The sequence below is a fragment of the Falco rusticolus genome, chromosome Z (genome assembly GCF_015220075.1).
Source record: "Falco rusticolus isolate bFalRus1 chromosome Z, bFalRus1.pri, whole genome shotgun sequence".
NCBI lineage: Eukaryota > Metazoa > Chordata > Aves > Falconiformes > Falconidae > Falco > Falco rusticolus.
Window position 1 is genome coordinate 81,291,233 of NC_051210.1, and position 14,847 is coordinate 81,306,079.

The following is a 14,847-nucleotide window of genomic DNA, read 5'->3' on the forward strand; positions in this document are numbered from 1 at the left end:
TCCATTGAGTTAATTTAATTGGGTCAGTTGGATATTTAATTGTGTAAATTGCATATTTAATTATATGAGGGCATCTAGAGTCCTTGTTAGGAATTGTGACTGTGGTTAAATGTGAAAATAAGTGGGCAATAAGGGAGTTAGTTGTATATACAGCTTTATTTCTGCTGACGTGTTCTGCTCTGGCTGAGACAACCGCGGCAGTAAAGCATTTCTGAAACCAGGAGTTTGCAAGGTTAATGTGATTGAACAGGAGGAAATGTGGCCAATGTTTTCTCCTAGAATGAGTTGAAATCTGTATCTGAGCTGTGATGCCTCACAGGGGGATTTCTGGGGGAGTCCTACAGACACCTGTAGTAGTAGTAGTTGGAGTGTGTCCTCAAATCTCCCCATCATTTCTGGACTCATGAACAGCCATGATGCAGTTAAGTCTCTGTGTGGATCAGTTTTCCCAAATTTTACCAAGAGACCAAAAACCGGCTGAAAAGAGTTTGCTCAGGTGTCCTAGAAACGTTCTTCTGTGGGCGGAGGGAGAAGCAGCAGCAAACTCCCATTTTCTGTCCTCTTTGGGGTTCCCTCCTTTTTTCCGGTATATAATTTAAGAGGCAATTTAGGCTTGTGATTTAAGGGGAAAAAGAAACAAACACAAAATGTCTTGTTTCAGCTGGGTGATCGCCAAGATGTAGTTAAAACCAAGCAGAAGTCTGCTTATGTTGCAGGAGCGAGTTGGGTGGGCTTCCTTGTAGCACTGGGCTGGGCTCCCCAAGAAATGTTGGTGGACGCTGGAGTATCCTGTTCCCATCCCGGCTCACCAAGCAGGTCTTCCTCTGCCATCCAAAAACTGCACGATGCTGCGGGAAAGCAGACCTGCACAGCCAAGGGGTCTCCTCCCTGAAGCTGCATGCCCAAAGCTGCGCTGAACCAGAGCCATGGAACTGCCTGTTGGTTCTTCCCTCCCATGTAAAAAAAAACAGAGGAATCACAGATGTGTGTTTCTGTTTCTTTTCCTTTCTGATCCCTTTAGATAAACCATCAGCAGACAGAAGCATGCAGCCCCCCAGGGCATCCCTGCCTCTTGCACAGGTGGCAAGGAGAGATAGCAAAAGAAACTGCCTTGGGCTGGCGTTGGGAGATAGAGGGGTGAGATGCAGCCCAGACCAGGTACACTAGGATAATATCCCAGGAGGACAGACAGAAGCCTTAAAACCCAGTTGATACGGCATCATACAGGAGGAGACGTGGGGCCATTTCAGCTCTAAGCAGTCATGAATGAAATAAAATGGAAAGAACAGAAGGTATGCAGTCCTGCCCAAGCCCTCTGCGGATATCCATGGTTGTGTCAAAGCTTAGACAGAAAAATACATTCATTTTAATTGCAAAAAGCGAAGAAGTTCGGGTAGAGGGAGCTGGAGTAAAACAACAGTCTCTTAAGTAATAGGTTAAACAGAAAAGGCACGGTTCCATCCCCTAGACTTCAGCTGGAAACCTCAGCACCCCCCTTCTCCCTAGACCATATGGTTTGATGCTGGGGGGTTTCAGGGTCCCCTTGTCCCTGTGGTGTGTTTGGGACTAGCAGGTTAGTTTTGGTCCTTCTGGTGCCACTTGAGATGCCCCCAGGGAGCACTGACTCCTTAAAATCAATTTCTAGCAGTAAGTGAGGTCTCGGAATACTTAATTTATGAGAAAAGCATGGTAGAAATAGGGGGAAGAAAGGAAATAGGTAAAAAACCTCAGACTGTTTTGGAGCACAAACAGGTTACAAAGCTGTTCACAGTTCATTGCAGTGCTGTTATCTTAATGTCCCAGGCATCATTCTAGGGGAGAAAAGCTTCATTGCAGAGCTGGTGGAGCTACACAGGTGATATAAACATCCATCAGGCTGAGATTTTTTGGCCAGCAAAGCAGTTGGGAGCTACGGGCTTTTTGTTTTAAACCTCATCTGGATACAGAGAGACTCAAAATTGCAAGACCATGGACACTGGAGGCAGCAAGGCTTGGGAGAGGCTGAGCAGGGGTGTTTGGTGGTGTGTGGGTTGAGAGTGGAGTTAGGAAACGGCTCTGGATGCCTGGACACAAGGGAAGAAGAGCTAGTTCTAGAAAGGGGCTGGTAGCAGCCAAGGGTGGGAGTAGGGTTGACATGCAATGGATTTGCAAGAAGAAAAGAGGTTGTCCTGCTCTGTTGTTTAGAAGCAGGTGTGACCCCAAAGCCTTGGCACAGGCAGCTTTTCCCCTTCTCCTGAAGGTGATGAGCACTTGGCAGCAAGCAGTACCCCAGACCCCACAAGCAATGCCTGTACGTGGTGCACCAGCTCTCCCTACCCAGGACCAGCCTCGCCTGAGGATGACACGTCCCAGGTGACCATGGTGTGCATCCTTCTGCCATGTGCAGCGGTCCCTGCTCGCAAGTGGAGGTCAAGGAGTCAGCCCCCATGCTGACCTGTACACGGTACATGGTCCAGCTGGCCTTGCCTGGCTGTAGCTGCCCTTCAGGCTGGCCGGCACTTTGTATAACACAGCTGTTGTAAAAGAGCTGATAAAGCACATTGGTACACAGAAATCTGCCTGGTTTTTTTTCCAGCTGGTCTTATAAATGATACCGGTTCTCCCCAAAGCAAGTGCAGGCTCCTTTCTCCTCCTTGATGGTGTCAAGGGACCACATCTCGGGCTGATGAAGCACCTTTTGTTTCTCATGCGAAACAATGCTGACGTCTGGCCGTGCTATAAATAACACTTGTCCCTGCTTCCTTCCCATCACCTTTCCTCGGGAAATGCTGTCACTGCGTTGCGGAGGAGTGTGGCTCACCTACCCTGAGGTCTCTGTTGCGCACCTTTTACTCCCGTGGGGAGAAGCAACCCTATGGGCATGCAGCCATAGCTGTCTCCTGGTGTATATGATACAGTTTTACTTCCCATGAGTCATTTTTCCATGGGATGCATGCTTCATTTGTTGCATGAGATAGATACAAAGTGCAAATTAGAGGGGTCGTTAAACAGGCTGTGACTTTCCCAGTTAAGGACCATTTGTGGGTCTGTTGGACACATTTTTGATAGCAGCAATCAATGTCAGAGCCACATTTGGTGGAGGGTTTCTTTGCACAAGGTGTTTTAAAAGGCTACAGGAGGTGGTGAGGTCTGCAAAGACCTTCTAATCAGGGCAGGAGAGCAGGGAAAGGTCTCACCCTCCCCACCTCACCTGGAGAAATCCTGCAACAGAGAAATGTTTTCTGTGTTGGTTTAGACACACAAGGTGTAACTGCTGCCTCCTGATGAGGGTGATGGAGGGCATCACCGCTTGATGGGATCATTGAAAGAGAGCAGCAGAGGCATGTTTTTTCATAGATGTCCATGTGAGCAAGTGTTGAACACCAATGAGGGGTTTATTGTCCCAAACACTAATCCGCTGTTTGCTGCCACACAAGACCCACCCTACCTAGATATTGCCCAAGGCAACTTGGTTTGACTTCCCATAGGCAACCACCTCTAGGGAAGAAGGAACCCTCCCCGGGCAGTGGCAGGACCTCTCTTGCCCTTCTCTCCTGCAAGATTTTGAGAGAGAAAAAATACTCCGGGATATGCGGCATAAAAGACTCATTTTCCAAGTCCTCTGCTCCAGCCCTTCTTAATTCAATGCCTCTCTGCTAGTGGAGCACAAGCTGTGCTGGGATGTGGTCTTCTTGGGCAGGTGGGCTCTGAGTTTGTCCCCTTGTTTTTCAAAAAGTTCTTGAAAACACCATTTCTTTAAGTATCTATTGAAGCATTGCAAGTCAGCTTGGTGCTGCACAGGGTTTTTGCTGTTCTCATGGCACCCTGGTATGATGTGTTTTGGGATGGAGGGTCTGGCTGGCCAAACCCCGTAGCCCAGAAATGCATGCACAGAGGCTTGCACCCGCCTTGTAGGAGTGATAAGAAATGTTGTCCAGTCTAGACAGGATTTACAAGGAATATATGGAGTTGCAATGGGTTAAGACAGGCAAGTTTGTACCTACTTGTGGGTCTTCTGGTTAACAGAGTACTAAAATTGTTCTGTGTCACCTAGGGAAGGGGACAGTTTTGCTGAGGACTGGGAAAAGGTTTCTGGAGAAGTCTTAAAAAGTTTGTGCCATTGTAATCACATTGATTCAATATCTTGTTGGATACAAAAGTCAAAATCAGGCTGAATACCTTATGAAAAGGAAATTCTCATGCGTGCCTAGATGCTGGCTGGTATCTCATGGGGCTTTTGGTGGTCAGTCTATGGGCATCTGGAGAGATGGCAGAGGGAAACGCAGTCCCATGTCTTGGAGAGGATGGAGTAAAAGCCAAAGAGTTAATCAACACCCTCTTTCCCAAAGGCATCTGAATTCCTCTCTTCAACAGAAAAGGTGTGCATCCCTTGTGCTTCCTTGTGCCTGGTATGTCTCCAGGCTTTGGGATGACCAGAGTCACAAGGGGTTGCGCTGTCTGTCCCAGCCGGGGCCGTTGGGGACCACAGCCAGCCTCAGGTGAAGGACCATCACCCTTAGCTGTGGCTGAGCTTCATGTCATCACCTCCTTCTCCTGTTGCATGGGGGTTTCAGAGGGGTGTTGCTGCGCCTGGGAAATCCATCCTTTATAAAGCCCATGGGTGGGGATAAGGGGCTTGAGCAGAAGACTGTGTAGGTCCTCCTGGCTCATACACAGAGAGAAGGGGTGGGAGCAAAGAGACTCACGTGCTTTCCCTATCTCCCTTGAGCATGCCCCAAATACTTCAGCTTTTGATGACAGGATTACAGAAATGTCCCCAAGTTTTCTCTTGTGTTGTCCCAGTTTACTTCCTACCGTTAGTTTGGCTTTACACTTAAATGATCAGGAAAAAACAGTCTGATTTTTTTTTTTTGTGTGTGTGTGTGTGTTGTTTTCTGGTTTTAATTAGATTCAGAGCTGGGGGAGGCAGAAATATCCTCCTTCCCCGGAGATCCGCGGGTGGCTGTCAGGGACGGTTTCCTCTTCCTGAAGCAGGAGGGTTGTGTAAGCGCCGCTGAGCCCTCCTGCCTGCGCCCGCGCTGGAAACGTAGCTGGGTGAGTGCACGGGGGCAGGCACCCCTGTCCTGACTCCCCAGCCAGAATCCATGTTCCTGAGAGACATTCTGGGGCTCATCCCAGCCCATCCACGTGGCCCCAGCCAGGGTCTCGCACAGAGGCGAGCGTGGTCTTGCATAGGGATGGCCCAAAGGATGGTCACAGCGGGCTCGGGGCCAGGCAGGGAACGTCCCAGATCCGCCAGCGGCTCCACCAAGGAGCGTAGGCAAGCTGTGATATATTTCTTTTCCCATTATATTTGATTTTACAGACCCTCAGGGACACTCAACCACCTACAGTGATTAGTTCAACTGATTAAGCTGCTTTTCCTCTTGTGGCAAACTCCTTTTGTGAAGGGTTTTCAATAGGCACGCTGCTTGGGACATTGTTCCTGTACAATTTCCTTTCAAAACACCATAAAGGGCACTCTACCACTTTTCCCTGTCATAAAACATCACAGGAATCAGCTTTGCCCAGCTTGCTCCTTCAAGGGCAAGATCTCCTCATTCAGGGAGAAGGTATGGGGTCAAGGTGGGAGTTGCAGCACTGCATGATGCTGGAGTGAGATGGAGCCGTTAGCAAGGGGGATTCGAGATGAGATGAGGCATAAAGCAAAAGTTTTCTGCCTTTTTTTTTTTTTTTTTTCTTTTTTGCTGTCTGTTAATACGAGGATCCAGGGTCACCCAGGGAAGTGAAGGATAAAATAAACTTGAAAGCCCAGAGAAGGCAATGCTGGTTTGCACATGTTGGCTGTTTCAGCCTTGCCTGGCAGAAGCTGGGAGCGGATGCGGATCCTCTTGAGGTACCCAGGGGTAGATAGCGCAGGGGGAGAAGGGCTGTTTCTGCTGAAGAAACACGCCACTGTGAGCACCAAGCAGATAAAACTGGCCATCTAATTAAGACTGGAAGTCAAAGGAGTCTCTGCCTTGATTGCCACCAAGGGAGTAACAGACGTAGGGAACTGCAAGGGCTTGCCGTGGCACAAGGTCCATCCTCCCTGTGTTTGTAGTTACTCCCATACCCTCTCATGAGGCTATTGGGTAGGTCTGTATGAAGACCTGGTGTCATTGGGACCTAGTTTGTCCATCCGCTGCTCGTTGGGCCAAGTGTTGATGGAGCAGGGCAGAGATGCTATCAGAAAGAGTCAAGCAGGAGCCCCTTTGACCCACAGAGCCGCGCTGGCCAGACACCCTGGCATCGCCTGGCCCCACTGCCCTTCCTTCCAGGCGCTGAGGAGAAGGTTCTGCCAGGGGTCACAGTGCTGGGACCCCGCTCCCAGGAGGAGGTTGTTGAGAACAAAGCCTGCACCAGGCTGCCCGTTGAAGGAGCAGTCACTGAATGATCAAAAAGCCACCTCCTGATGACCCGTGGGCATCCGTCTGGGGGTGACTCAGCCACGGGTGGAGCTGCAGGGCAGCACTGCAGCTTCTCGTCGAGAGGGACCTTTTGGAGCTGAGATCTGGAGGTGGTTTGACTCCATCAAGACCCCTTGCTGCCTCTGGGCTCTGTGAATGGCATGGGGCTGTATAGTCCAGCACTACCCCTGTGCAGTAATCCCAGCCCTGGTACCTACTGGACACAGATGATCAAATCACGGAATCATACAATGGTTTGGGTTGGAAGGGATCTTTAAAGATCATCTAGTTCCAGCCCCTGCCACAGGCAGGGACAACTTCCACCAGACCAGGTGGGTCCCAGCCCCAGCCCGGCCTTGGGCACTGCCGGGGACGGAGCACCCACAGCTGCTCTGGGCAGCCTGTGCTGGCGCCTCGCTGCCCTCACAGTGAGGAATTTCTTCGTAACATCTAATTGAAGTCTACTCTTTTTTTAGTTTAAAACCATCCCCCTTGTCCTGTCGCGACAGGCCCTGCTAAAAACTCTGTCCCCATCTTTCTCCTGAGCCCCCTCTAAGTGCTGGAAGGCTGCAGTAAGGTCTCCCCGGAGCCTTCTCCTCTCCGGGCTGGACAACCCCAGCTCTCCCAGCCTGTCCTCCCAGCAGGGGTGCCCCGGCCTCTGACCATCCCCGTGGCCTCCTCTGGCCCTGCTCCAGCAGGTCCATGTCCTCCCTGTGCTGAGGAGCCCAGAGCAGGATGCAGCACTGCTGGCCACGCTGCCTTTGATGCAGCCCAGGATACCCAGCTGGCTTTGTGGGCTGCGAGCACACATTGCTGGGTCATGTTGAGCTTCTCATCCACTAACACCCCCAAGTCCATCTCCTGGGGGCCACGCTCAGTCCATTCTCCACCCAGCCTGTATTGATACAAGGGGTTGCCCTGAACCCGGTGCAGAATAGCTCTGCAGAAGCCATCTGAGGTTCAGCCAAGTTTATATCGAGCATCAGTCCTGGCTGGCTCATCTAAGAGTGATTTGCATGCCCCAGCACCATCACCAGAGCCACACGTGTGGGGTCTTCCCATTAGCAGAGTGGTCCATATGAAGCACCAGTAGCAGTAAGGTGGAGCAGCTGGTATTTAGCATCCACTGGGGAGTTTGTTTTGCCTGTCACCCATGTCTCAAGCTGTGGCAGGGTGAGTAGAGGTTTTCTACCCAGCTGCTCCTGTTCCTGCTGTTGTGATCAGCACTCAGCCCTTGTGCACTTGAGGGTGTCAGTGAAAATATGCCCAGCCGTGAGTCACCCCTGGAGGCAGACGGTGCAGCTGCGATCCTGCCGGCAAAGCACACCGCGAAAGGTGATGCTGTATTTACAGCTCCTTTCCTGATGCTAGCAACAACGAAAAGGATTTTGTATTTCATGTGATGGCGGGAAAACGTACTTCTGTAAGTATCAGAGTGCTGCGTGGGCTCGAGAATAATGCAAAGAGGAGGATAAACCTTTGTGAGTTCAACAGGACACGCTCGACACGAGCAGGACTTCAAGAGATGTGTATCCATTACGGTTGTCTGTGTCTGCTCTGTTCTCCTTGTGTGCCTAGCTAAAGGCATGGTGCAGAGCTAAAGGCATGGTTAAAAGATACTCATCTAAGCAAATCTAATCCTTTCCTTTCATTGTTCCTTTTTTTTAATGCCAGGAGGCAGTGGCAGGAGAGAGCCGGGTGCGTTTCCCAGCTGCAGGGTTGCCACCTCTCTGGTGAGGGCTGTTTTGTCATTACATAAAAACTCTACAACACAAGACTTTTTATTCCTTTTTCTTTTTAATGATCTTGGCGACTGAGGTGACCCCTGTCCTGCAGACTAAATTTAACCTGAATTGCCAAGCTGCCACTATATGGCATCAGGAGGCTTTTGCAGGTTGTTTTTCTCCATCTCTGCAGCTGATTGAAAGACTTTATGTACCACCGGCAAAACATGTTACGGTTATGAAACCTCTCAATAGAAATGTAACAGCCTGCTGGGTAAGCTCAGGGTCTTATGATGCTTGTGAAAGCAAAATAATTGCTCCAGCAGAAAATCCAGGAGAACTTCGGTGTGTTGCTGTGGTGGAGGGACCCCTGATTTCATCAAAACTCAGTATTTATTAGGTAGCTTGTTCCTGTGCGGCAGCAGGGTCTGCTCTGGAGGACAGCGAGGTGTTGATGCTGACAGCTCTTCATTCCTTTTCTGAGGCTGCCCGTTCTTGTGGGTGTTTGGGAATGGCGAGCAGGAGCTCATGGTGACTCTATAGCTAGTGAGAAGGTTAGCAAAGCAACCGCTCATGTGTCGCAGGCCTTGTGGGGGGAACATGGGAGGTCTCACTTCAGTTCTCACCTTTCTCAGAGACTTCTGGGCTTCACCTCCGTGGTTGCAGGTGCTATTCCAGATGCCCTAGCATATTGGGAATTCCATGCAAGGAGCTAGCAGCCACCACACCTTGTGAAACCTGCACCACAACGGAGTGGGAGCTGGACAAGATGCCATAAAGCATCTCCAGTGACACCACCAGCTGAGTCCCACCGCATGGCTCTGTAACTGTGTTGACCATGTATGAACTGGGTGGCCAGTGTTCCCGTTATGCTCAGAGGGGATGCAGTCAGTGGAGTTTGGAAGATGGGTCGCCTCAGGATGAAGCAGGCATTTGGCCAGGTGATTCCCTCCCCAGTATCTACCCCCTATAACTGGAGTTTAGGTCCCCACCTCACTTTTGGCTTCTGACATCACAGACACCTAAAACTAGGCAAATTGAACCCACCCTCTGCATGATGCCATGTAACCCCCTCCCCACGCCTATGTTCTCCATGCATTAAATGCATCTTGCTGCTGTAAGCTCTTGGGGGGAAGTTGTTCTGTACACTAAGCACGTATGAACAGGGCCTGAGGGGCTCCACCATGGCACTCTAGTAGTAAAGTCCTGTGCAAGGCTGAACTTTGTGAGCAGCCCTACAATAATCCGGTGTTGCATGGAGGGAGGATTCCCCTTCCCCTGGGACAAGGTGGGACTTCTTAAAGGTGGCAATCACAAGTGCTTGGAGAACCCTGGAAAGCTTCTCACTGAGATTTTATGGCCCCCACATAAGAAAAATTAGCCTGGGCATCTTATGAGAACAGGTTTCCTTGCTTTATTTTGCCTTCCCATGTTGACCAGAACCAAGGAAGTATGAAAAACAAAGAACTGTGGGAGGAGTTGAGCCAAAACACCTCATGCCAGAGGAAGCCCTGGGACAGGGATTTGTTTCTGGGCTCTCTTGAGCAAGAACAAAGACTTGAGACTGGGCATCCCATTCTCTCCCGTCTCATAGAGGGGAAATCTCTTCCCGGCCAAGGAAGGCATGGGTTTCCACTGAGACATTTTCACACTCGCAGGGAGTGCCACCTTGGCACTTTTTGAGAAGCTTTAGGGACAGCAGTCTCCGCTTCAGACTATGCTTGCTCTAAGTATTTCTGGTGTCTGAAGAAAATGTGCTTGTGTCTGTAACGAGGAAGATGCACATGGCTGATGGTCCCTCACCTGCATTTAGCTCAACCCCTTGGTGAGGCTGCCTGCCTTTGGTGGCCAGAGTGAGTCCCCCTTACCCATCAGCTGGGTAGATAGACCCTGCTGAGGTCTACCAGCTGAGCTGGATTGGTGCTGCTAATGAGCAGCAGGTGATACCAGTCACTGACATTTCAGCAGCCTGGGTGAAGCGGGTAGTAGGGTTTTTTTGCCCTTGTCTTTTCATAAACAGGTGTCAACAGAAGTGTCATCATCACAGGTGGAAGCGTTTAGCCCTGAGCCCCTTAAAGGCATTGCCAGGCCCTGCTGCAGCCCTTAACTTGTTTTCACTTCAATTAACAGTTTGCACCTTCTTCTAGAAGGTTTCTTCTAGGAGGGAGCTGGTGAGTGGATGCCCAGTGGAGCGGTCTGGTATGTCCTGGCTGTACTGGGGGGGGGGGGGGGGTGTGCGGAATCTGAGGAGATGGTGGTATTGCAGGATGTGCGTGGCAGTGATGTTTTCAGCACTTGTATTTCAAACAAGAGATGAGCTGAGGCAAACCCTTGGGCTTGGGTGGGATTTTGGGAGTTGCTTGATGAGCTGGTAGGGTCTTCAGCTTTGCCCAGGTTGTGTTGTGGATATATATATCTGCTGCCTTGGATTTGGTCCTGAATGTTAAGAGGGAAGAAATATATATGCCTAGGTGCGTCATGGGCACATGAAGTCATGGGAGGATCAGGAATGAAGCACAAGTAGTGTGGCTTGTTGTCCTATGTGTGAATTTTTAAGCTATTTTCTAGCTTGCATTTAAAGAATGATATTACTTTATGTGAAAACCTGCTGTTCTGCGTTCATTATTATCTGATGCTGAGTTCTCAGGCATAATCTTCCTATCTACTGGTTAATGTCTTAAAAATTGATTTTCCTTCTTATTTACCCTTCTTATCTTTTACTCGCTGCTTAAAAATACATATACGCACATGTACATGACCAGGATACATACACATATAACCAAGTTGTCCCACATTTTGTCTTGCAAAATATTTTTTCAATGGGACTTTACCGAAAGAAAACTCCATGCTTGTTCCCACGAGCATCATGTTGGTAGGTCAGGAGGCTGGGATCACACTTGCATGCGTCCTCTTTGGCCCAGGTAGTTCTTGTACTGGAAAGATGACTAAGAAAAGCCCAACCACCACTCAGGAGCGTGCCATGCAAGATACATATTGAAAACTTTACAATAAGTTGACAGCCCATATCCATGCAATTTTCACGCTGTCTTGAAGGGTTGCACTATTTCCAGAGCCACTCCTGTGCCGATCTATTCATGGCCAGCTCTAGGGCTCCTTTCATAATTAAAAATAGTCACAGGAATGGCCCTCACCCTGGATTTTAAGATGGCAAGTTATTTTGGGTGAAGGTGAGCGTGTTTTATGGCTGACATGAACACATAGTTTTTAAGGCTGTGAAATTTTGGAAAAGCCTTAGAAACCCGTTCCCAGAGGTCACCGGTACAAACCTCTCCTGCTGGGCGAGTGAATAGAAATGAGTTCATAATTATAGAGTATAGTAGTGGCACGTTTGCTTTTTCACTGTTTTAATTGAGGTTTTTCAGAAAGGAAGAGAACTTAAAACAATACAGAAATGTCTTTTGTTCTTTCAGGGCCATTTACTGAAGGCTTTGCAGTGAGAGGAGAGGATGTTTATTAAAGAAAGCAACAATATCAAGACATTATTTTAGTGCCGAAGTGCTGTTCGTAGCTGGAACAAAATGGAATGTTTCAGATGGACTGAGTACTTGCTGAGAACTAGCATCGAGCTAAATGATGTGCAGTTCATTTACTGAGTTCAGTAAATGGTGTTTGAAACAGTAGGAAGGGAGAGGAAGCAAAGGAATCAAAAAGGTTGAAACACCCTTTTCCTTATCGGTAGGGTTTCCAAGTCAAATGAATTAGGTTTAAGGGCACATGGGGCTGGACCCCTGAAGCAGCATCTGGAAGTCAGGTTTTCATCCTCCTCCTTATGCTCCTGCCTTCTCCATGCCTTCCTGGGAGCTTGGAGGGGGGTGGTTCTGGAGCCACCATGGAGACTCTCTTCAGGGCTGCAGAGGGAACATCCCAAACCCGCTGGGGATGTACCGGCTGTCCATGCTGAGCAGGGTGCAGAGGAGTTGAGCCAGTGTAGTGGTGGCTGTGTAAAGCTGCTGCTGATGGGAAACCTCTTCTGAGCAAACTTGGGACCAATATTTTTTTTTCTTTTTAAGGACAAAAGTCACTGGTGGTATACTTGCCTGCAATGATGAGTAGGAATACTAGCATCTAGCTAAATCGGTGTTTAGAGTGTAACACTGCAAAAAACTCTTCTAGGCAGCTAAAAGCACCCAAGCAGAGATGCTGTTAAAATCATAGTCGCTCTCCTGCTGCAGATGTAGGAACTTTGAACCAGTGATGAAGGACAGGCCACATTTTCAGGAGCAACCGCACTAAAGTTGCATTTCAGAAAGGCATCATAGAATGTCTTGAGTTGGAAGGATCCCATAATGAGCGAGTCTAACTCCCTGCTCCTCGCAGGGCTACCTAAACCTAAGCCATATGACTAAGAAAGCTGTGCCAGCTGAAGTTGAGCATCCTGGAGAACAAGGTAAAGAACTCCTTATTGGTGTGCTGTTCCCTCACGATCAGGTTCCTCAAGGATTAATTGTTCATATGCACAAAAATCCCAAGTAAACAGTCAGTACTTGCCCTGCCTGCCCAAGCAGAGCCAGCAGTCGCAGGGCATCAGCTGAGGGGTTGGTTACAGGCAATTTAGAGACAGATCATCATTTCGGTTTGATTGCCCACAACATTGCTGGGAGTTATTACACTAAATTAATTCTCCGAACTGCAGGTCCCCAGAGGACAATATTGTCTTGGCAGTTTGTTCCTAAAAAAGGGCTCAGCTGGGTGATTGCGTTATTGCAGCTTAATGAATTACGGCACGTGAGCTGGGTGGCGGTAATTGCCTGCATGTGCCGCTGGCTGTGCGTGTGGTGTGCCTTCTGCTGCAACCCCTCTAACCCAGCTGGGAGGTAACTCACCTTATCTTATGGTTGCCTTGCGGTCCTGCATCAGCAGGGAGGCAGGAGTTTGTAATTTGCAATTGGACGTGCCAGTGGTGTGCTGGAGGTGGTTGGGAGGTCAGTAAGAGCAGGAGGAGAGCTGTGATGGGTCACACCAGACAACCTGGCTTGGTTACCAGCAAAGGACACCAAGAGGAGTGTAAGAAGAACAGGGCTATGCATGTAATGTTGCCTTGCAGTAGTGCTTTCCTCCTATTAACAGCTGGGCTCAATCTTAAGGTTCCTTTTCAAACTAAATAATGATTTTCCAGGAAATTATGTTGTTGGGATGTGCAGGACAGCATTTGTTCACCTTTCTGTCCAGCAGCTCCTGATGGACTTTTCCTTTCATGATTTCGGCAATGTGCTTTTCAAACCTTTGTAAACTCCAGGTATTCACATCTATAGCTTAGCTCCACTCTGTATGGTGTACATAGGTGTAGCTGTGCATTATGTGAAGAAAGACCTCCTTCTGCTTGTTTTGAACCATCCTCCTTTTCAGGTCATGAGAGTTGAAGTGCTCGTGCGGCTGTGCCTGCAAACTAAGTGCCTGTTGAGAGCTGCCCCTTCCCTCTTCAGCTGTATATTCAGTGAAGCAGGAGTCAGCGTTTCAAACAGGCTTTGCCATTTTGAAAGCAAGACCATCAACAGAAGGTTCAGCAGTGCCTGTTCTGGGACCATAGAACCATCAAATGGTGGGGGTTGAGCGGGGACCTTCAAAGTCCCTCCAGCCCAGCCCCCTGCCATGGGCAGGGACACCTTCAGCTGGATCAGGTTGCTCAGAGCCCGTCCAGCCTGGCCTTGGATGTTCCCAGGGATGGGCCATCGGGCACCTCTCTGGGCCGCCTGTGCCAGTGTCTCACCACCCTCGGCGTAAAACATTTCTTCCCTCCATCTAGTCTGAATCTCCCCTCTTTGAGTTTAAAACCATCCCCCTTGTCCTGTTGCGACAGGCCCTGCTAAAAACTCTGTCCCCATCTTTCTCCTGAGCCCCCTCTAAGTGCTGGAAGGCTGCAGTAAGGTCTCCCCGGAGCCTTCTCCTCTCCGGGCTGGACAACCCCAGCTCTCCCAGCCTATCTTCAGAGAAGAGGTGCCCCAGACTCTGATCATTTTGGTGGTCCTCCACCCGGGACACCTTGGTCATCTTGGTTGTATTACTGTTGCTTTGGTAACTCATGGTGTGACTGATTTTTAACCAGCCTGGCAGGAAAGTCCTCATTGTGTGGGCGAGTGCAGGGCACTGTTGGGTCAATCAGCTGTAGGAAGAGTCATGGGGAAGTGATGCCAGCGCTCTCTTCAGGGAAGACGACCAGAGATGAAAGAATATTGTGTTTTGTTGTCCATCAACCTCGAAGTGCTTTTTAGCAGAGGGGTGCTCTCAGCATCCCCCCTTTCCGTTTGAGGAAACCACAGCAGAAAGGAGGGAAGGGGCTGTGGTTGGACCTTCCTCCGCCACAGACCTTGTGGTGAACCTGTGGCCACCAGCTTCTCATATGTGCAAACCCCGTCACCCATGAGACTGTCCTTCCACGCTGCTTTTAGTGTCATGTAATGCAAAACACAACTGTCTACGTGATGCTGTTTCAGCCAGCCAGAATTGAGGGAAGGAAATATAATGGCAGGTTCCTCTGCACTAGGAAACTGATTTGTTATTGAAATGGCTTTCTCTCTGGAGTGTTTCCGGCACGGCTTCTCAGTACTGGAAAAGGATTTCTCCATCTACACCTTGTTTTCCAGCATGAGTTCGTGGAGGTGTTGTCAGCAGCCGGTTGCTGGAGCGAATATAAAGTAAAATAATTTGTTTCATTTTCCTGCTTTCAGTCCTTGAATATAAATGTGCTGTTGCTGGTGATCTCTTGGAATGAGCAC

At 49.3% G+C, this 14,847-nt stretch overlaps 1 protein-coding gene across 3 annotated transcripts in view; it reads left to right on the top strand.

Moving 5' to 3' along the window:
* The window catches only part of CTIF (cap binding complex dependent translation initiation factor), a 141,422-nt gene that overhangs the window by 78,050 nt on the left and 48,525 nt on the right, over positions 1 to 14,847 (top strand). The window lies entirely within an intron of this gene.